The sequence below is a fragment of the Pseudorca crassidens genome, chromosome 4, assembly GCF_039906515.1.
Source record: "Pseudorca crassidens isolate mPseCra1 chromosome 4, mPseCra1.hap1, whole genome shotgun sequence".
NCBI classification, from domain to species: domain Eukaryota; kingdom Metazoa; phylum Chordata; class Mammalia; order Artiodactyla; family Delphinidae; genus Pseudorca; species Pseudorca crassidens.
Genome location: NC_090299.1, coordinates 134,132,560 through 134,156,925, shown reverse-complemented (window position 1 = coordinate 134,156,925; position 24,366 = coordinate 134,132,560). Strand labels below are relative to the sequence as shown.

At 42.8% G+C, this 24,366-nt stretch overlaps 1 protein-coding gene across 4 annotated transcripts in view; it reads right to left on the bottom strand.

Moving 5' to 3' along the window:
- MAML3 (mastermind like transcriptional coactivator 3) overlaps positions 1 to 24,366 on the bottom strand; it is a 636,110-nt gene that overhangs the window by 153,438 nt on the left and 458,306 nt on the right. The gene's annotated exons all lie outside the window — the stretch shown is intronic.

The window sequence follows — 24,366 nt, the reverse complement described above, 5'->3', positions numbered from 1 at the left end:
CTGAAGCTTCTCAATCTCCCCTCCCAGCTTCCCTCCAGTTTCTAAATCATCTATGTGCTCTCACCCTGGAGAAAGGGAAATCAAGCTTGTTTAATCACTAACCTGTCTACTTTCAACACCCAGTCAACAGACTTGGTCCTGAGGGTTACTCTGTGTCTTAAACTCTGTCTCTTATCCCTAGAGTTGGATCTGTTTAGATGTCTGAGGTTTCTAGAAGATTCACCAGAGGATGAATGGGGTGTCAATGGAGCAGTTGTCATACGGTAAGCAATCCTGTTCTCACCCTATTTGAATGTGAACTTCGTCTTGTGCTACATGCTGGTGGCTCATAAATCTCGGGGTCTGACACCTTTGGAGGTCTGAGGGAATGAAGCCACCGCAAGATAAAAAAAAGTTTCATGCAAAGAGATGAACCAGTATCAGAATAAAAAGTTTATCAATGTATATGTTAGAGAAAAAAGAAATTGTCCAAATAAAATGGCTTCAGGGATGTGTACGGTTGAAGCAACTGTAAAAAGCAGCAGCCCTCTATCTTTCTCCCTGTTTTTCAACACATGTACTAGACTTATCACCCTAGTGGCATAGCCACATTGCATAATGTTCTTTGCTTCCTATTTCCAAAGGATTTCAGTTCTTCAGATTTAAAATCACGAGGGAATTTATAAGGAGTGAAAAATAGTCCAAAAAGGTTGTTTGATAATCCTAAATGGAAAACCTTACATTGTTATAGCTCCCTTTACTTTATGAAATGCTTTTCTATACATTATCTCATCTTTATTACGGGCATCAGAGGTTTGATACTGTTTGGAGAGCATGAGACTAGTTCAGGTCTGTGGAGACTGTATTACAAACCCCTTCTTTCTAAGTTTTAATTTTCACAGGGCAGCAAAACATTTCATAAGTCTACAGGAGAACAAAATAAACTCATTATGGGGAAACCATTACAGGCTTCCTCATAAAAATTCCTTAGAAAAATTGTTCTGTTCCAAATGTTGGCTCTGAAAAACTCCCACTCCCCTTGAAAACTGATAAGGTCTCACTTCTTTCAGGGCACCTGGCTCACACACTGACTCCTTCGCCTTTGTCTAGATGTGCATCCTTCCTCCGACTCCACATGCACCTGCCTTTGCCAGTACCCCAGCTTATTCACGCTACACTGCAACCAACTATCTCCCCTCCTACGTACCACAAGCTCCTTGAGGGCATGCCAATGTTTTTTATCTCCCCTGTTCTTACAGAGTGAGACACTTGGGAGGGATTCAATATATATGGAATGAATGGAGAGAAAAGCCCATAGGGAACACATAGATACCTTATGGAAAGTGTGAGCGTGAACTGGGTACCTGCCTGTGTAGTCAAAGAATATTCTGAAGCAAAAGGAGGAATACAGCTTTTACAACTTATGAAGTCAAAGTCAAATGGAGCAGAGGACAGCGGTCAGGAGAAAGATTCCCCTGTTGGAAAAAGGACAGTTACGAGGACCTGCAACGTAGGGGGACTGGATGGATACAAGCAGTGACTGACCTTAACTCTCTCTTCCAGCTTCCAGAAGTTCTCTGGATAGAATGATATGGGGGAAGCAGAATGAGCAGGCAGTGCTCAGAGTCAAATGCCAGGTATCAGAACGCAAATGAATGGCTTCATCCTGATGTCTTTATACCCAGGCATTTGAGGCTGGAGTAAAGCCTCTTGTCAAAGTTCCATGAAGTGCTGGAGTCTGAACTCAGGCTACACATAAGTCAGGAGAAGCTTGCACCTTTAAGAAAAATGGCCATCTTTCACCTTTAAACTGTGCGATTCCGGGAAGAGTACTGGGGAGCGCTGGTGGCCCATCCCCTTCACCAAAAGAAAGTAAATCAACTATTATAACCTTTGCTATTATTGAAGAACATTACTTGTAGCTCTCAGGAGACTGTGACTAATGAACTGTATGTATATGCTATTTTTTAACAGTAACAGGTCTTCAAGACAATAATATATATACACCAAGGGGAGGCAAAACTGTCTATGAGTACCCATGTGGTTCCAAATTTTAAATTCGAGTAGTGGAAATAGGAAGGAAAATCCAAACAGGAAAAAGTCATGAAAATACGACATAAAAAAAGATAATTAATTAGCACAGCCATAATGAAGTTTTGTAATTTTAAACAATAAAGTGAACCCAAAGCAAACAGGAAACACAATTATCAGTGACATTAAACACCAAAAAGAAAGAGGAGTGGGAGTCGACTTAACCTCTGGGATGGGTTTACTGCTGGCTGAGGCAGGAAGAGGTTTAAAGGAGATTAAGAAAGATAAACAGGGGGCTTCCCTGGTGGCGCAGTGGTTGAGAGTCCGCCTGCCGATGCAGGGGACACGGGTTCGTGCCCCGGTCCGGGAAGATCCCACATGCCGCGGAGCGGCTGGGCCCGTGAGCCATGGCCGCTGAGCCTGCGCGTCCGGAGCCTGTGCTCCGCAACGGGAGAGGCCACAACAGTGAGAGGCCCGCGTACCGCAAAAAAAAAAAAAAAGAAAGATAAACAGTAAGCAGTCTGTTGTGCTACTCTTTATTTGGCTGCATGCGTCCAGCCAAGGGGAAGGTCTGTTTTTGAGCTAGTGGGCTCATGTACAGCCAACAAAGCCAGGAGGACAGGCGAGGCGGGAGTACTCGCTCTGGAACACGATGGAGGTTCCAGACCTCACTGCCCCCAGCCCTCCCCCATCCAGTGAGCATGAAAGGAGAATTGCCACCATCAGATGCCGATCTGATGGTCTTGGAGCTTCTCCTTTGGCGTACAAAAAAAATCAATATCTTGATGATAATTTTTCTGGTCTATTGTCTTGACTAAAATAGCCCTGTTTATTCTCAAAATCACAGAATTTCAGAGATCGGACATTACAGGTCACCAAGTCCACCCATCAAGTGGCCATCTGGCCTATCATCGCCTCTCGTGACAAGGACCTCATTTCTTCCTGAAGCAGTTCTTACCCTCCTCGAGCAGCTCTGATTATTAGCAAATTCTTCCTTAGATTGAGCTAAAATTTGTCTTTCTGAAATATCTACCTTTGGCCCCTGGGGAGAGAATAAATCTCAACCATCTACAATATGAGAACCTTTCAAATATTAGAAAATGCTATTATGTACTACTCAAGCCTTCTCTGCTACAGGCTAAATATACTTTGTTCTTTTAACCTTTTGTCTTATGACTTTAAACTTTCTCACTACTGTTGCTACTTTTCTCTGAACTCAATCCAGTTTTTCTATCTCCTTCTTATTCACTGGACATATGTCACATAATATGGTTTGACAAGCACCAGTGACAGTGAAACATCCCCACCATTTTTGGGGCTACCATACACTCCCATCAGGCAGCTGCAGACCAAAAGGAGTATTCATCACATGTACTGAGCATCTATGATGGGACAGGCATGGTAAGCACTTTACATGCATTGAGTTCAATTCTGAAAATGAGCCTATGTGTAGGGGCTGCCATACTTCCTATTTCACACCTAAGGGCCCAAAGACGTAGAGAGGTTGCATAACTTGTTTAAAGTCACACAGTAACTGGCAAGCCTTCCATTGATTCCTGATATACTTTATTTTGATAGATTCTGTCCAACTTTCCAAATTGTGAAGCTCTTTTTAGACCTCCATTCTTTCCTTCAGTGTTCTGTATTCATCATTTCTCCCAGCCCATGCCATGTCCAACTCGATAAACGTGCCCTTTATAACTTTATCCAAGTCATTCATAAAATTTTGACCAGGACAGAACAATGGCTGGGCTGCCTAATGACTCTTGGCTCCTTTTTTTTTTTTTTTTTTTTTTTTTTGCAGTGCCAGTGGAAATTATTCCATTTGGTCAAATGAGGCTTTATTTAAAAAATGAATTCATTGTAAGCTCCTTGAATGCTTGTCACATATTTCTTTGCATCCCACACAGCTAGTTTAATACTCAGTAAAAATCGTTGAAAGAAGTACTGTGTTCTGAAATATGAAGCCCGAGGAAAGGTTCAAGGGGGTGGCATATGGACTGCCTGCAGTTCTAGGATAATAGGCAAACAGTTTCTCTACCACTGACTGTTCTGACATCATTCCAGCCTTGTTCTGTTGGCTATTCTGTGCTTTTCACAAGCCAGAAACAGTGGTGAACAGATCCAGGATATAATGCTTTGGAGAAAGGGGATCTAACGGGACACTGAGAATTTTAGAAGATGAACCACATTTACGATTGAATTTATCACACTGGATCAGAAGTCATGTCATCTGTAATAAAGCCATAATGAGAAGTTATCTGTCCACCATGACAAGAGTGGAATCTAGGAGCTAGAGTAAAAATAAAGAGAAGTTTGAGGCATACCCCTCACCTCTGAGGATGCCGTCATGCATTATTCTTACCCCAGCTCTCAAAACATAATAGCACCACGATATCAGAGGGCAGCCCGAGACCTTACAAACCACCATCCATCTCAGCGTGCCATGGATCTGCTAATACGGTAGGCCAAATCAGGTCCCCAGATCTGCACTCACAGGAAGAACAGCTTGGATTTTATCTTGAAAAGTCTTGTCTCCCGACGCCAACGTTATCAGAGTTTCTACTCTACATTATATAAACTACCTTGAAGTTCATTGGAATAAAGAGCCCTGAGAATAGTGTTAACTTCCAAAATAATAACAAGCAATTGGTACTTAATAAGTGTCAGGAACAGTGTTAACTGATTGACATGCACTCTCTCATTTAATGGTCACAAGAACTTTATGAAAAATATACTAAAATGATTCCCGATTTACAGATAAGTAAACTGAGGCAGAGAGATGTTAATTACCTTGCTTATAATTAGCAGAGCCCTAAAGCTTGACTCCAGCATTGTTGAACACTTATCCTCTTAAATACACTGTGCGTTGGTCCAGGTCTTCCAAGAAGTAGACACCAAGACAGTAGTGAAGGTGCCAAGATCTCTCTTTTTTTTTTTAAAGGGAAAACACTCGTGTGAGAGAAAATGGAAAGAGAGGCTGTCAGATCGTGCTGCGAGGCTACCCCAAGGGAAGGCGAGAGGGGGACGGTCAGTGGGTGGGGTCTTAGCCCCGCCTTCTGGGGAACCCCCGAGCCAAAGTCAGAGGAGCCCCGGTCCGCCCTGGGCAGGGCTGCCTTAGTCCCCGGTTGGCTGGGAGCCAGCGGCCGTGGCAGCGCGGCCTCTGCAGACAAGCAGCGGTGGAGCCGGAGAGCAGCGCCCAGAGTTCAAGGTCAGCCAGGCACAGGTTCACGGCCGCACGCTGCCTCCACAAGGCCTCCGGAGAGAGGCCCTCAGTCTGTTCTTAAGGTGTAAAATGGACGTCTCATCAGGAGGATTTTCCTTTGTCAACGAAGACGTTTCAACACCCACGGCCTGAGTTGCTGGAACCACTAATTCTCAGGCCGCAGAAGCGGAGGGTCGTTGCCGGTGGGAGTCTGAGCGGGTCCCCGGCGCCTGAGAAAGGAGGATGGACTCGTTTCCTACCAGCATCAGGAACAGACTTGCTTCAGGTTTATCCCTCTGCTTCCAAAGAACGTTCTTCTGCAGATGGTTTCGTGGATTCTCTGAAAAGCATCTGGGAGAGGGGTTTCTCGTGGCCATATTCCAGAAAGTTCCCAAAGAGGATTTCCTATGCGTGGATCTCATGGAAACAAGCAGGGAATTTCCAAGGACGACTCCTGGCTGAGCAGATGCTGCTAACACACGGTCCTTTAATCTTCCCTTTCTTGTCTTTTTCTCGGGTCCTAATCAAACCAACCATTGCTCTCCCACAAAATAAAGTGTGACAGATCCACTGCCTTTATCTTGTTGAAACCCGAGGAGAGCCAGGCTCATTTGTTCACTCTGGCCGCTGCCCTGCACCCACTCCATCGGGACTGGGTCAGGTACCACTTCATCCATCTTCTGAGCTCTGGCTCCAGCTCAGGCTGTGAGCACAGATCACACACACAGGGCATCCAATTATGCCTTGTGAACGTGCCTACACATATATACCTACCTATACATACAGAAACACACAGAATATACATATATGTGTAAAAAACTGTCGGAACTAAAGACGAAGCCCCACTGATCCCCGGCAGACTTGGGAGCACCGTGCAGTTCATCTGTCCTTTTCCAGCCATTGACCTCCTGACCTCTCTGTAGTGTTGCCTGGTGGCCACCCTCAACCCCACGACATCACTCCTCCCTGGCTGTCCTCATAGCTCCCAGACTCCCAGCTACTTCTTTCTCTTTTCCTCCTTTTGTTTCCTCCTTACTTGCCTAATCCTTAAATACTGGTGTTCCCAAAGGCTTATTCCCGGCTGGTTCTCCTGTCCCTGTGTGCTTTCTCGCTGTAGGATTTTCTGCACTCTCCCATGCTAGAAACCTTAGGCAGCCTTGGCTTCTCCTTACAGATCTTTCTCCTGTCCCTTCAGCTTTGTCCTACCATCAAAATTCCAACCAACCTATCACAAAATAGCCTCGCCATCACTATTCCACTGGGTTAAGGGTACTAATATGTATGAATGTCTGTCCAATGTCACACAATCTGTCAGGTGTTTTACATATATATTATTTCACAAGCCTTACAACAATCAAGCAAAAAAGAGCCTATAAATTCCTATTCCAGATAGGGAAGCTGAACTCAAAGAGTTTTAGCTCATAGTCTAAAATTTAAATTTGGTCACGAAGGGTCTTTACTTTGAATCAAGGTCTTAAACTCAAAAGGGCAGGCTCCCCCTTCAGCCCACCATCAGGCCCCTGCACACTTGCTTCTCCTGCCGGATGGTGGCCTCCAGACACTCCCTGCTTGGGGCACTCTGGGTGTGGACAGAATTACTTTTTCCAGAAATGAGTATGATCATGTTTCTTCCACAAGCCCCTGTTGATGTACTCCAGGATTAAGTCCTTCCTAGCTTGTTTGGCCAGTGGTTACCAGGCTTGTCTGAACATTGGAATCACCTGTGGAGCTTTGACAACTACTGATGCCTGCATCCCACCCCCAGAAACTGTGAGTTCACTGGTCTGGAATGTGGCCTGGTTTTGACATTTCATAAAATCCCAGGTCATTCTAATGGACAAGCAAGTTTGGAAACCACTAAGTTAGGCACCAATGTCCCTCCCATTTTGACTCTTCCCTCTCTCTTCAGCAAATATGATCTCCCCAGCTCTAAACCCTACTGTGGATTAAACCATCCAGTTCCCTGTCCTGGAGTCCTTTCTCTCTTTGACCAACTTCTACATCCTTTGATATTCAGCTCAAATGTGCCTTTGAGTTTCTCTGGCCTGACCACCCCATGCTGCCCTTTGTGTTTACTTCCTAATATCTGGGCCTTCTTCCACCTTCTGTGATATTATCAGAGCAAACATTTTTCTTTTACACTGTACCACAAACTCTTGACACGTAAGGAGAATACATCCAGAAACATCCTTACATCCAAATTTGCAAATACTACTAGAGTGGATACATTTCCCCAGAAAATACAACCAACTATAACTGAATATTTCATTAGGGTCACACCTTCAGATCCACAGTGATTTGACCAATATGGGACCAAAGGAATTTTTAAAGCTTTTAAAATAATATCTGCCGCAAAAAAAAACTGCCCACCATAGGTGTCAGTGACATCACTATTATCGTAATGCCAGACATGAACTTAACCAAATTTGTAAAAATCTAAACAGTACTGATGGATAATAACAAATTCTCATCTCATGAGCAGTACTTTGAGGTAGATGACAGGCAGAAACACAGAGAGGGAAAGAAAAGCCAGACCCTGGGCCATCCTGGGCCACTGTGGGCTCGTTCACAAACTCTGACTTGCTTACTCCTTGTACTGGTGTCAAATTCATACTCCAGTATAATTATTAATTACCTATACCATGGTTCTTTGCCTTTACTTGTGATGAATAAAAATCTTGAATGATAAATTTCTGAATACTGGAAGTCAACCATGTTCACTTACTTTTTCCCTACAGTTGCCATCAACGTGTTTTGGGGCCAAGGGACAATGCTAGGTGGGGTTAAAGGACCCAAGGCCTCTCAAATTCCCTGCCTGATTAGAAATAAAGCTAAGTATGGATAAAAATACTTCTAGGAAATAGTAATACAAAGTTGCATCTTGATTTTTTTTTTTTTTTGCTACAAAGCTTAACTTGTTACTCATTTTCTTCCCTCCTCAATCATTCAAATATTTTATTCATAGAACAAAAAAAGAATTTGGGCTTCCCTGGTGGTGCAGTGGTTGAGAGTCTGCCTGCCGATGCTGGGGACACAGGTTCGTGCCCCAGTCCGGGAAGATCCCACATGCCGCAGAGCGGCTGGGCCCGTGAGCCATGGCCGCTGAGCCTGCGCATCCAGAGCCTGTGCTCCGCAACGGGAGAGGCCACAACAGTGAGAGGCCCGTGTACCACACACACACAAAAAAAAGAATTTGTGATATGGAGATAAATGATAAGTATCATTAGAATTTTCTCCAATTCCACAAAGTATATTTCTTCAAAATATCTTTTCCTCTTTAATTCTGCAAATAGTGCAGTTTCAAATACAGCAACCATCCTCTCTTTGTCTAGCTAAATCTTCAATATTTATAGTCAATAATCTCCATAAGTTATTTTTCAGTATTCTAAAAAGTAATTTTTTTCTCCTTGGGGAATCAAAATTAACCCTCAATTTCGTTCTCTTCTGGGGAGTACAATATGGTGGAATGCTTCATTCTGAAAGGGTTCAGGGGCCAGTATACAGCAGGCAGATGGCACAAAGTGCAGGAGGAAGATGGGGCCAGGGGCCTTGAGGAGAAATCATTCCCAGTCTCTGCTCTTAGCTCCAAAACCATCATTCCTTTTTTTTTTTTTGCGGTACACAGGCCTCTCACTGTTGTGGCTTCTCCCGTTGTGGAGCACAGGCTCCGGACGTGCAGGCTCAGAGGCCATGGCTCACAGGCCCAGCCGCTCCGCAGCATGTGGGATCCTCCTGGACCGGGGCACGAACCCGTGTCCCCTGCATCGGAAGGCGGACTCTCAACCACTGCGCCACCAGGGAAGCCCCCATCATTCTTTTTGCCTTTCATATCTCTTGTCACTGAATTATAGAGCCCTTTGGCTTCTGGAAAAGAAGATTTTTTCATTCTCTAACTAAACACGATAATAAATGGAGTCCCTGTCTTTGTTAGAGGTGGTCCAGGTCTGGCCTTCTCCCTTCTTTCCATCAACCTCTCTTCCAGCTGTTTGGCTGCTCCCAACTTACCACCCACCCTGCCCCTGAATGAACTGAGCAGCCTTAATGACTGTGACTTAAACACATGCCTCCCTAAGTCTTCCTCCTTCTCTTCAGTTTTGCCCTTTGACACAGGCATTGAGGGGCCCCTGCCATGACCCCCAGGTTTAGAGGGCCCAATCAGGTCTTCCTCCAGCCACCCCTCCCCACCCCTCCCTACCAGCCAGCCACCCCTCCCTACCAGGGCAGGTAGTCAGCAGGGCCAAGGCGAGAGGAGCCCATGTCTTCCCTTCTAGACTGTGTCCTGGATACCTGGAATCCCCACATACCCTGCCCAGAGAGCCTCAAGCCTGCTTTCCGAGCTCTTTGCTCTGGAAGGTGGACACACAGCTGTGTGCACTTCCAGGCCCCAAAGTGGACAAGGCGGGTGTGCATGGGGCTGTGGGCTAGAAGGTCCCAGAAGTGTGGGAAGCCCCCCTGGTACAGCACAGAGCCAAGGAAGGGAAGAAAACTAGATGGTCCAGGGAACCCACGCTGCAGTACCGATTCTGCATTCAAACCTGGCCTTCCCAGTTGCTATGAAGTTGCAGTTGTCAAAGTCAGATGATAGAACGTATTTTACTTAACCGTTAGCTAGAACTAATACATATGAAGCATATGGTATGTAGGTCTACCTCTGTACGCTTGTCTTGGGCCCATAAATGTTAGGGGCAGGCCTCTTTCTCGTCACGCAACAATTCTCTTGCAGATCTTCTCCCATGCCCAAGGCCCATGCCATCTCAGCTGTGACGACTATCAAAGTCTGGAACCTCAACGTGTTTATTTCCCTTCCTGCCCGACAGGCCTTCTTCTTTGCACTATTCCTCTCCTCTTCAGATTCAGTCCCTGACAGAAGACCCTGCAGTTCATTTGTAAACAGGGAAGGGAAGCTGTCGTGTGTCCCACTGAGAGGTTTTCACGAAGCCTGGGTCCTCCTGGGTCAGCCCCTTTCCAACATGGAAGCTGCGTGCAATGGTAACCACAGACGGACAGGTGACCCCTTTTTTCTTTGCGGATCTTCCTCCCTTCCTCAGTGTGTTATTTCATCCCCTCATTTCTAAAACGTGTTTCAGACACAGAGGGAGCGGCTGTGATGGAAGTCGGCCAAGTAAAGATACAGGGCGGGGGAGCAGTGGGCAACTCCAGTTTGACGCTAATGATTTGTGTACAATTCAAGGTCAGAGAATGATATGCGAGGCTTGTGCGCCCACCCACACAAGCACACACAATTTAGTGCTTGATTATATCAGCATATAGCGCTAATACAGCTCACGCGGCCTTGTTCACTTGCCTCTCCAATTAGAAGGAAACGCTGAGGGCAGGGGACCACATGTTAAGCTGCCTTTGTTCCCCATAACACCCACCACCTTATTAGGCACATAATAGGCATTTGACAAATACGTTTTGTTAAAAGAAGCTTGTCTCCGTTAATGAAATGTGTGTTCTTGAAATGTTCTGAATCAAGTGAGTTTTTTGGTAAACAATTCCATTTTAGCGATACTGGGAAAGTTGCGACGGGAATACTAGGATACTAAGCGATCACTATTCCATTTGGATTGTCATACATTTTTAAACTCTTGGGTCTGAACTGGGGAATCTTATTCTGGGGGCGGCGGGTGAGTGCCTATGAATCCCCTGTAATTGTATCCACATTTGTTTGGGGAATGTGTATTTTTCTGGTGATACTGCTGTAGCTTTCATTGTATGTGCTACTCAAAAAAGAAAAAAAAAAGTTAAAATCCATGAGCCTGGAAGGTACTCAGGAAGTTGGTCTAAGCTTCTAGGGAAATAGTTCAGCAGCTTTGGTACGCAGAAAACACTAATCAGAGCCAACATCTGCTGAGCCTCTGCTCCACGCCAAACATTTGACATTCACCATAGTTAATTTTCCCTGCAAGGTAGGCATTATCATCTCATTTTGCAGATGAAGAAACTGAAGAGACCTGCCCCAGACACACAGTTATTAAACATCCAATGTGAGGTCTGAATCAGGATCTGCTGGGTTCCAAATTAGGAAGCTTTTCATGAAAACTGTCTGTCTCTCTCTGATGCCCTACCTAAAATAATGATAATAAAAAATAAATTAACCTTGGGTAGATTATTATTATCCCCACTTCACAGATGGGAAAATTGAAGTTAAGAAATATATATGAAATTCAGATATACATGATACCTTGAGGAAGACCCCACAGCTGGTAAGCGAAGGGGCCAGTGTTCAAACTAAGGTCCGTCCACTTCCTGGGCCTACTGTTCCTCACTGCCTTTCACAGTCCCCTGTGGGGATGGCCTGGCCTCCCCGTGACTCTTACACAAAAATCATGTATAAGAGTCCCCATGACTCTTATACCAAAAAACTGGTTCCTGGTTTCAATATACCATAATACTTTTTAACCAGAATTTTGGACACTGTTTCTCATACATGATGGTACTTAGGGCTCTTTAGGAAAACGGTGGCTGGGCCCTCAGTGGAGCAGCTGTAATGGTCCCTCTTCAAATTTCAAGGAATACTACCCTCCACATTTATAAGGACCTCAGAGACAGTACTGTTGATACTGGATATAGACGGAAGGTTGGCTATAGGATCATTCAAGATTCATCCGATATTATGAATTCATTCCACTTAGCTACTCAGCTTGATATGAGCAGAGTAGATTAATATGTGAAAGTGCTGTTAGCTCTTTGAGAGAAAATAATATTGAAATTCAGGTTTAACTGGAAGGCAGTTTTGCACAGTAGTTAAGCAAAGCCTGGGCCCTGAATTCAAAGAGATCTGAGTTCAAATCTCCACTCTCCCCTTGACTAGCTACACGCCCTTAGAAAAAAAAACCACTTGACCTTTCTAAGCCTCAGTCTTCTCACATGTAAATGGAGATAATAATACGGTTATGACAAGCTTCATGAAGATTAAAGGAAGACACATAGGTAGGCTGTGTAGAACAATGCTTGAAACATTGTATTCACTAAAAAAAAAAGGTAGTATTTTGGTTTTTTGACTTCATGTCTAAGGAAATCGGATAAGGAATTTGTAAGATTTCTCCCTCAAAATCAAAACAGGATAAAGGATACAAATAAATTCTCCTTCTCCTTGAGTGACAGCACTGGTATTAAAAAGAAACTCAATCCTGACCAAAAAAAAAAAAAAAAAGTTCAGAGGAAAAGATTCTAAAATAAGTCTTTTCCTGTGCATAGGTTTATCCAAATTTCCTTCCTAATTATATTTATTACTGTTGACATTTTATTACTTAAAATAATCTTGGGTGATCCTGAGAGAGTCACAGAAATGGGTGGGGCACACTGAACTGTGCTATGGTCTTTCTGTACATGTCACTGTTAGAACTAATTACAGTGTATCTGTGGGTTGGTTCCACATCTGCGGAGTCAACCAACTGTGGATCAAAAATACTTGAAACGAAATTCCAGAAAGTTCCCCAAAGCAAAAGAATTTGCCACGCAGCAACTATTTACATAGCATTTACATTGTAGTAGGTATTATAAGTAACCCAGAGTTGATTTAAAGTGTAAGAGAGGATGTGGGTAGGTTACATACAGATACTATGCCATTTTATGTAAGGAACTTGAGACATCCTCAGATTTTGGTATCCATGGGGGGTACTGGAAACATTCCCCTTGGATACCAAGGGATGACTGTATTTCAATCCCATGTTGGTGTGGGAAACATGGCAAAGTGAAGACAGATTGAAGAGCCTGATTGATACTTTCCAATTCTTGTTTCTATAGTAATTTAGTATATGTAAGACAAAAGCCTTTAAAAATACAAAATTTCGGGCTTCCCTGGTGGCGCAGTGGTTGAGAATCCGCCTGCTGATGCAGGGGACACGGGTTTGTGCCCCGGTCCAGGAGGATCCCACATGCCGTGGAGCGGCTGGGCCCGTGAGCCATGGCCGCTGAGCCTGCGCGTCTGGAGCCTGTGCTCCGCAACGGGAGAGGCCACAACAGTGTGAGGCCCGCGTACCAAAAAAAAAAAAAAAGTACATCAAAGCACACGGCTGATGTCTTTCAAAACAAAAGAAAAACTAGAACATGAACAAGTTATCCTTCTGCTTATATTTCAGCTACTAGTTGTAGCTAATTATATATTACATTAATAGGGTGTACAGATTATTCATAAATGCTTGCTTTATTTTGGTTTCAAAAACACATTTTTCATCAGATTGGGTGGAATGTATTTACAATACTAGGAAGTCAACCCCACTGAATGACTTTCTTGTAGCAGTATTTCTCATCAATGTACATGCATTTACTTAATCCAAAAGACAGCTAGTTTTCTCTATTAAAAGGTATACAAAAGAATAACCTTTGAATTTCATCACTGTAACTTGGACAACATGTCACTCTATTGAATATAAATAGGAATCTGTATGCTGTTATTACTTAAATTTTTTTTTTTTTAAATCCAGCTTTTACTAGAGGATAAACTTCTTAAGGGCAGGAACCGTGCCTTTTACATCCTTTGTGATGCTCACAGTAACGGGAATATAGCTTCGTTCGTGTGCAACTGGTCTTCAGGAAATGTTGCTAGGTGATTCATATTTGAAGGGGAAATGGAAAGAAAAGCCCGAAGGACTTAAAGGATTTGCATGCACACATCTTGCTGTGAATAATACAAATGTGGAGAGAGATGACTAAGTGGACAGCATGGGGCACTGTGGGCTTTGACCCCTGTAATATGCAATAATAGGAAACTACAACGTGACTAACGGCAGCACCCAGGTCATAAGATGGAAGACGGAGGAACCGAAGGATGTACTGGAGGAACTCTGAGGTGCCGTGGAACTGCAGCATCAGCATGAAATGGCTTTCAGGGAGAAATACTTCAGTAGGAAACACAGCACAGAGGACGAGGGCAAGGATAGAAGCCATAGGATAGAAGCCACAGGACAGAAATGCCTTCAAGTGAAAAGATGAGGGAAAGAATTCTTAAAGCAGAAGTGAAAAAATCACGTAACTAACAAGGTTGGGTTTAGCGTCAACGAGATACTAGCTCAGATGCTAGGTCTTCTAAAATTGTATTGCCTGCTTTAAATAAAAGCAAAGGCTTCTTCGCACTGGACCTCAGAATTCTACATTAATTCTCTGCCACAAGGCATATTTGATATTAGGACCAGGGCTGCAAAATAAAGAGAAGCAAATTTCTGGCGTGTTGGAGCCTATGATTTCCGGCCTCCCTCCCCTCCCCTCCCCGACTCTGGACACCACGCCCACCCACATACCCACCAGATGAGTCTGCTCATCTTTGCCAGCTCAGTTTTCCCCTCCCTAAGCATCTCTGTGCCAATACCACTTAAGCACCTTATGAAATGTCAAAAGCCTTTCATGGTAATTATGGTGTCCACAAATATGTCCACAAATTTGTGACACTCCATTCAGAGGGTAGAACTAATTCCCCTCCTCTAGAAGGTGACTGGACTTACTGACCTGACTCAAAGAAATAGAATAATGAAGAGGCAAAGGTCTGTGACTTCAACGCGATGTCATACAATGTATGGTGACTTCTTCCTTGCTTTTTCCTGAATCACTCACTCTGGGGAAGCCAGCTGCCATGTTATGAGAACACTCAAGCAGCCCTGCGGAGAGATCCATGTAGTGAGGAACTGAGGCCTCTGGTCAGCTGCCATGGGAGGGAGTCCCCGGGGGGCAGATCCTCCAGCCCTCGTCCAGCCTTCAGATGACTGTGGTCCAGCTGACAATGGGACTGCGACCTTATAAGAGATCTTGAGCCACAGCCACCCAGCTCAGCTGCTCCTGGATTTCCTCAGAACTGCTTGTTCTTTTAAGCTGCTGAATTGCTGGTGTAATGTGTTACATATAGATAGAGAACTAATATAGTAAAATTTCCAATAGAGCTCTTATTTATTTTGGAGTTAAGTTTTAAACTTAAGTTTTACTAAAATGCCTGTTTTACTCTAACCAACTCCCCAGAGAGAGAGAGAAAAAGAGAAAGAAAAAAGCAGTTTTAAAGTAATAATAGTTTTCATTATTTGGGGAATACTTGTTTACCTGCTCCTAATACACAAGAAGGTTAGATGTTCTAAGTGTTCATTTGAATTAAATCCCATCTCCTTTTAAGCTTCTGATTTTGACAAAGACAAATGATTTTTGCCATACAGTAAGATTCTAGAAATAATCAGGCCTCAAATAGTCTAAGAGACTTCTAAGGTAAGGGATGGGGAAGTAGCTAGATTTTCTGTTGAGGAGTTTTTGCTCATTTAACAGAAATGAACAAAAAGTATACATATTCATATTTTATGTTAAAATATGACAAGTAATTTTAATTTCAAACAGAGGTAATTGCAGGAGGAACAATCTTGTTGTGGCCAGGATGAAAGAAAACTCTTTTTATCAGCACTTAAAACTTGCTAATAGTGGGTTTTTAAAAGAGAATATTAATACACTTTTGCCGTTTCGTTTGCAGTCCCTGTCCACATAATTTTCACATATATGATAATATGTTTCTCCCAGAATCTTTCCATCTTTGTATGCCCAATACCTAGATATTTCAGGTATATAATCAATGCCTACTGAATGAATGAATGAAGTTAGAGGAAAACTGAAACACAGTTATACTCTCCTAGAGGATTAAAAAGGTATGAAAAGCTTATGATATGATTAATGTTTTACATTAAAGAAAATGCATATAGTACATATTATGGGTCTGATACTATTCTAAATGCTATACATAAATTAAGACATAGAATCGGCATAACAATCCTATTATTATAGTCCCCATTTTCTAGATGGAAAAACTAAAGCTCAGAGAGAGCTTATGTAATCTGCCCAAGATCCTACAGGTAACGAAGAGGTGAGCAGGATGTGAATATCCCTCCTAGCTCCAGAGTCCACTCTCTTTTTCTTTTTTTTTTAACATCTTTATTGGAGTATAATTGCTTTACAATGGTGTGTTAGTTTCTGCTTTATAAAAAAGTGAATCAGTTATACATAAACATATGTCCCCATATCTCTTCCCTCTTGCGTCTCCTCTTGACCTGCCAGGGCAGCGCCCTAACTGATCTCACGTGAGCTCACACCTGGCCGGTTCTCAAGTCCAGAGAAGGTGCAGGTGGCCGGCGAGAGAACTGTACCTGCTTTGTGGCGTTCGGGGGAATTGTGGTTATTCACGAGTTTCTCTCACTAGACCGCCAATTTAACACTCTGTCAACTGTCCAATTATTCACGTTTGCGTGGAGCTAAGTGGGTTCTTCTCCAGCTGCACACCTTTTTTTCTCAACATAATTAATGAAGCTCATCAAAACCCTAGAAAACAAGCCCAGAGCACCAGCCACTCTCATTGACATGTTAATAGGAGGTCAGGCGCTCCTGACCCACCGCAGGATGTTTATATGGCCCCAAGGCTGCTGCTCGCAAATGTTATATGTTGACAATAGGGTTTGAATGAATAAGGGAAGCCCCGGGTAACAAACGGCTGTGGAAGTATCTGAAGGCCGTGGGCCACGCAGAGCAGGTGAATTCGAATGACAAGGACACAGAGCCTGCTGTGTGTGGCTCTCGGATGTCGGGAGGGCAATGGGAGGCACCAGTCTATTCTGTCCAGTCTATGCTGTCCAGTTTAGGGTCACAGAGCTGTTAAGAGTTGACATAAAGAATCAGCGGCTCTGAAACAGCCAAAACATTTTCATCCTGCTTCACCTCTGGTCCTGCCAATCGCCTTTCTGATCACACAGCAGACTTTTGCTATTGTTGTTTCAGACCTGCCCTGTCCAACACCTGGCCACTAGCCACGTGTGGCTACTGAACACCCAAAACGTGGCCTCTGCAAACTGAGTTGTGCTGTAAGTGTAAAAGACACACCCGATGTCAAAGACTTGGTATGAAGAAAACAATGTCAAATATCTCATTAACAATTTTTATATTCTTCGACATCATATTTTCATACATTGGGGCTAAATAAAAATAGATTAAGGGAATGCCCTGGCGGTCCAGTGGTTAGAGCTCCCCGCTTCCACTGTAGGGGGCACGGGTTCCATCCCTGGTTGGGGAACGAAGATCCCATGTGCTGTGTGGCACGGACAAAAAATAAAAATAAAAGCCTGGCTTAAATAGTCAATTCATTTGCTTTTTAAAAAATACACATATATATATATTAAAATTAATTTTATCCGTTTCTTTGGGCCTTTTGTGACGTGGCCAATAGAAATTTTTAAATTCCATGGTTTGTATTTGTGGTTTGTATGATATTTCTATTGGCAGTTCCGCTCTCGAGTTTGGTACACCTACACCCGTCACAGCTCTGAGAGGCCAAATGATTTTCTTGGGGCTTTTCTGCCACAGCAAGGAAAATCTTAGTAAGAAGTGATATTGAAACTAGCATTGTCTGTCCTGAAGGCTGCTCTACAGTCAGATGTGAACCACCCTGTATTCCAGGGCCTTTGGTCACCCTTCAACCTGATGGTTTCACATTCCAGGCCCCTCGGGGACAGCACAGCATGGTACCTCGTGGCACACGGTACTTGGATTCTTACTGCACGGACCTGAGAAGCTGACTCTCTGCTCTGCGCTTTAGTGGCTTTTAGGGAATGAGCAGGTGTACCAGAGCCCCAGCCTGTGGTTGTGCAATTCATGAATAGCACAACAGTGTCCAGTGGAGGGTGCAAGGGGGCTGCAGCTTCAGTCCATCTTCTCAGAGGGGGTGACCATTTCCCGATTCTCACCCAGGCACTAGAAACACTAGCAGTGGCCTCAGGTGCACTGCTGTCTCCACCCAGAGATGACCTTTTGCCTTGCACCACTGTCTCCCTTCAGCTTGGCACTGCAAGCATTGGTGGCCTAGCAAGCTCATTAAAGTCCTTTGTATGAACTGGCTGGAGCCCAGTGCAGAAAAGAAGCCCAAATACACTTTCAAATGTGTCGGATGCAAAAGCAATTAGGGAGTGCAGGTATGTTGATAAAACGTCTTCTAGGAAATCGTAATATTAATACATGAGAGTTATCAGTTTGGATACTATATGGAGTCAATACTTACTCTTTAGTAAATGAAAATGTATAGATAAGCTGCATAAGCTCATGAATCATATTAACTAATCATGACAATGGATTAGAAATGTAACTAACTCAGGAAAGGTATTTTGATTCTTTACGCACTGGGTCAGAGGCAAACCATTTGGTGTCATAAAAAAGATGAATTCCATAGACTTGCTCAGAAACCAAGATATAATAGAATATCTTTGTATCAGAAAACAGCACTTTGTTTTTCAAAGAAAAGTCCAGAGTTGCCATGAGTAGTTAATGAGTGATGACGTACTATGTTTGAAAGCTTGGAATCCTGCGCCTCTGATATTCTCGCATGATTGGCTATCTTTAGACAGGACTTTCGAGTAATAGGTAAGATGTGACCAAGTAAATCCTTATGATAGAAATATTAAGCAAAAGGAACATATAATAGTCTATTACTACTCTAATGAAAACAACTATTTTCATAATAATAGGAATTTATTGAAAACTAAACCCTTGTAAAAACAAAAAGCCCAACTACAAAACACAGAAGCTATTTGTGGCTCAATTTAACACAAACTTTTAAAAAAGTGCTATGTGCTGGCTTCACCCTGTTGCAGAGCGTGGAACCTTGGCCAATGAGAGAAACAAATCAGCAGAATAAGATAAATAATAACAACTGTTTGAGTTGCTTTTAAATACAAATAAGTTTGGATATTTCGATGTATATATGACATGCTTATCATCTTTCAGAAACTATTATACTACCCTAATATTTAACCTTATGGTCATAAATATTTGATTCATTTCCCTTTCATCTCATCATATATTCAATCACCAGGTTCTGTTATTCCTTTCCTCTAAACGCTGCTGTGTCTGTTTCTCCTTCAAATTTAAATGCCACATCCGGATCGAGATTCTTACTCTCTCCTACTTCAAATAGTAGGTCCACTAGCTGTTCTCCCATGCCTTTCGCTTCACTATTCTCCAAGGGTAACCTTCCCTCCAGACTGGCCAGAATCTATATCATCTCTTAAGGAACAACCCCTTGCCTGCGCCAGAGTGTCTTTCCACCACCTTCCACATATCCAACTCCTACTTATTCTTGGTCTGCCTCAAGGCTTACCTCCCCCTTGGAGGCTTCTCCTTTCCAGTCCCAGCAGTCCTGACCCTCGCCTGTCTCTGCCCATGAGCCTTAATGTAGAATTTAGTAAGATGGCACTTAACCACTTGTTGCCTTGTATTTACTTGTTTCATAAGCCTTCTCATCTCCCCAACGAGACTGCCAGACACTGCAGATGATATATATATATTTTTTTCACAGCCATGGCCACTGAGCCTGCGCGTCCGGAGCCTGTGCTCTGCAACGGGAGAGGCCACAACAGTGAGAGGCCCGTGTACCGCAAAAAAAAAAAAAAAAAAAAAAAAAAATCATTCTATCCTAAAAAAGAAAAAGAAATCCAGGAAGCGCAGAGTACCCTAACTTTTCCATCTTACTTCAAACGATACAAGTCGGAGACCTTGCAGAATTTATAGTTCCACAGACAATTTAAGCACATGCAAATACTGAGCAGTGAAATAAACACAGGTTGCTTTAACTGTAGTTCCAGTTATCTTATGTACTATTTCTCCAATAGAAAATGGTGGTGGATTGCTTATTAACATCCACCTTCCCAAGCCTCGTCGTAGACCTACTGACTGTGCATCTTTGGCAGTGGAATCTGATCCCCTGTATCTTGAACGATTTCTCCAGGTGATTCTTAGGCCCACAAAAGTTTCAGAACCACTGTCTGACGGGTTGTAAGCTCCCTCAGTAAATAAGAATATTCTCATCCCACAAAACCTTTAAAGAGTATTCTCATAGGGGGCTAATTAAAACCTCTTTCTTCCACAGTACTATTATAAAATGAATTCCTTCCCTAAAACTTTTCTTTTCCTGCTGTTTACTCTTAGCCTCATATTTCTAAGACTCCGACAGAATATCAATCAGGATTTTCAAAATATGCCAGTATGTGGATGGAAATGACCTATTATGCCCATGAATTGGAACATTTCATTTATTATCTGGAATTTGGTAGTGCTTCTGCCCACGGGTTTCCCCTCAGCTGGGAGGCCCTGGATTAAGTCAGTGATGAGGGTTCTGTCAATATTTTACCTTGCATCTGAGTTGCCAGATGCTATTGGCTTAGTCAGGGTCATGGAACTTAAATTGTTTCTATAGTCCTTGAAGTAATTCAATATTTTCAAGATTCTAAAAACTACTCAATGGTTATAACCACCAGATCTTATTCTAAAATAGCATGATGGTCATGTTGACACTGCTGTCTTTCTGAACACATGTATTTGACATGTACATTTTATGTCAAGAGAGCACTTTAGCATTCATGAAATCCGCTCTATTAAAGCCCAAAATGTTAGACGCAATAATGTGAAATATGCTGTAACATATAAATTTCAATATCGGACAGTATTCGATATTCAGACAGAAAGGTGTTGAAAGTCGCCAAGGAAGCCTCCGGTAGACTGAACATCCACATTTGTCTTTGATTTTCCAACTCCCTGGTATAGTGACAATGAAGTAATAAAAATGACATAAGCATCCAAAAACAAAGAGCGTGGGGGATGGAAATAGCCATCCAGGGTGTCAACAAAATTCTGGAAGATGAAAATCAGATGGTGAACGACTGAGCTGTTTAGGGAAAGCTACATCTAATCCGGCAGTGGGGGAAGCCAGAAATAAAGCAAGATGGGTCAAGTTAAAGGATGCTGTACAATCTCAGGAGTCAGAAGCACCTCTGAATGCCAGGGGGGGAGGCGTGGGGTGCACACAAAAGGAAAACTGGCTAAAGTTCTGTTTCATGAAGAGGTGGACCAGATACACAACCCCAGACTGGAAGGAGTCGGGAGAGGTGAAGCCACAAAGCTCTGGAATCCTGCATCCCAGCCCTGGCTGAGGGTGGGCTGAGGAGCCATACAAAACAGGGAACTTAAGTGAAAGTCTACAAAGTATTTACTGAGATACCCCTCGCCATCACCGCCACCTGCCGATTCCCTTCCTCTGCTCAGCTCCTGAAAGCCGGCCTCTAGATTTACAACTCTCCATAACGAGGTTGAGGGAGTCTTTTCTGACTGGCCCTGGGGGGAAAATCTGTAGACGCTGGCCCAGTGAAGTGGCTGGGTTCTAGCTCAATCCCCCTACAGTGAGGCTCCGCATTTGACAAGCCCTATCTAAGCGCACAGAGCAACTAGTTAGCTTTACCGTGCCTCACCCTTTAACTAAACAAACGTGAGAAAAGCTTTCAATGTGAAAGAAAGAAAATTAAAATGAGCATACGGAAAAATGGTGCTTAGGAGAAACAGAGACAAAGCAGGGAGTACAAGAAAACTTAAGTTTTAAAATGATAATTAATAGCTTTAGATCGAAAAAGGGTAAATCAGAGAACAAGGAAGAACTTATGGAAATTAAAAATGTGATAAATAAAATAAAATGTTTAATTTTAGAGTTGGAGCATAAAGTTAAGAAGATCTCACGGAATGTAGAACGGAAGGACCGAGATATGGAAAACTGAAAAGATACGAAAATTAGAGAACAATCCAGGAGGTCTGATACATGATGAATAAAAGTTCCAGAAAGTTAAAAAAAAGAGAAAAGGGAAGGGAGAAATGATCAGAAAATAATACAAGAACATATCTTAAGGACACAGTTCCAAATTAAAAAAAAAAAAGGTCATAGTACCAGACATAGTGAATGGAAAAGGGCTATATTAAAGCATATCATCAAGAAATTTTAGGGATAAAAGAAGATGTGAAAAGCTCTCAGAGGGAAAAAACAGGTTACACACATAGAGTAGGAGATCCAAATGTCACTGGACTTAGCAGTATGAAGGCCACAGGATGGTGAAGAAATGCCTTTACAATTTGGACGGAATATGTTTTCTTGACTATAATTCTACATCTGGCAAACTATGAGTCAAATGTTAGGATAAAGACATTTTCAAAAATCATTTTCATAAAAACAGTCTCCTGTGCACCATTTCTTAAGAAGCTCTGAGGATGTGCTCCACTAATTTAAGGGACTAAGCTGAGAAAGAAGAGGAGGAGGGATCAAGAAAAACAGATAATGCAACACAGAAGGGGGTGAAATATTCCAAGAATGATGGTGAAGGGCAGTTGTATGACTTCAGTTAAGCGGCAGACCAAGAAAATGTAGGACAGAAGAATATTGGCACAAAAGCATATAAGCCTTCAGGAGAGACACCGAAGGAAAGAAAGAGAGTGAGAGAGAGAGAGAGAGAGAGAGAAGGAGAAAGAGAGAGGGAAGCAGGAGGTGGGAGGAGAGGGAGGGAAGGAGAGAAAGAGGGAGAAAGAGAAAAAAAGAAAATAATAAAAAATAGAATATTTGATGTACTTGATCATAGTGAAAGTTGTAAACGGTCAGAAGGGTTGAGGATAGACTGAAAGTAGGTACAGAGATAACACCAATTAAAAAAAGAGGCAGTTAGGGCTTCCCTGGTGGCACAGTGGTTGAGAGTCCGCCTGCTGAGGCATGGGGACACGGGTTCATGCCCCGGTCCGGGAAGATCCCACATGCCGCGGAGCGGCTGGGCCCGTGAGTCATGGCCCCTGGGCCTGCGCATCTGGAGCCTGTGCTCTGCAACGGGAGAGGCCACAACAGTGAGTGGCCCGCGTACCGCCAAAAAAAAAAAAAAAAAAAAAGAGGCAGTTATAAATTCCAGGGAAAACAGAAGGTTATACAAGAAAGGAAATATAACCATAGTATACTACGTAGCTAAACTGTGAGGCACTACGCAAAAGTCAGCCATGTAAATATGCAATACCTTCAAAATCATAATTTGTGATATATTGAGTTCTACTGAGAGTATGCGAAGAGAAAAAGAGAGGCGGTGTGTGGAGGGGGGTGTTTGTGAGAGGCAGTGTAAGTGAGTTAAATCCTCGTCTTTTATAGAATCGAACAATTGAAATACTGAGGAACAGCAGCTTATGGAGATAAATAAGAGAAAACAACTTCATGAACTGAAGCAACTGCCTTTGGGAAGCAGAAATTAGAATGGAGGGGAGGAAGCGGGGGGCTGCTGCTTCCCATGATAAGCCTTATAGTACTATTTGATTTTCTGAACTAGGTCGTGTATTATTTGGATAAAACAAACAATACAGAATTTACAAAAACTAAGCAAAGAGGCACCAAGTTTTTAAGGTTAAGAAAAATGTATCTTCAAAGAGATTTCCATGATGTCTGTGAATATTGGAGCTCTGGTCCTTCCCTGGAGATTTTTATGGCTCCAAAGCTTATAATATACCTCACAGGAGACCCAACAGATTTTGGTCAAATAAAATTGAAAGGGGAAAACATTCTGTAAAATATAAGCACATAGGGACTCATTATGATAGACCCAGCCACACACAGAAAACACACATATGAAGAATAAAGTAGCAAAGTGTCTATGATTTATCTAGTCCTATGATTGCAACTAGTAAAAATTAACATCACATTTTGGAAATCATTCACTTTCCACTCTTCCCCGTAGGAATTATTCTTGGGCTCTGGGTATCCCTGTACCCTTCCTTGACCAGAAAGTAGTTATTTGCTTTTGCTTTACTTCGTTCATAGTTGCTCCATTGTTTTTTCACTTGTGGGACACAGAGACAGAGTTTGCCATCCCAGCAATCTCATTGTTGTTCCACTGGTTCAAGATAACCACCTACTATCAAAGGATTGTTTTTAGACTTGCCTTTCCAGTTCTTCTATTTGATCTCAATGGCAGCTCTGTGTTATCTGTGCTAACGCTCTCCCCATTGGAGCTGATAATCAACTGTGAGCATATTTTTGGTCCAAACTTTGATCATTGCCGTCAAATGAAACATCCTTATGTTTAAGACACGGCGTTCTGTACTATACAAAAATTAGTAAAAACAGAGAGAGAGAGAGAGAGAGAGACAGACAGACAGACAGAGGGAGAGAGGTCCTGTCTTTGAAAAACAAGATCAGGAAAAGATAATAGACACAAACCAAAGTAAGTTCTGGTTGTTTCACCACAGAAACACATATTTTAAAAATTAGAGAGCAATTCAGAAGGTCCAATACATGATGAAGAGGAGTTCTAGAAAGTGGAAAACGAGAAAAGGGAAGGGAGAAATGATCAAAGAAATAA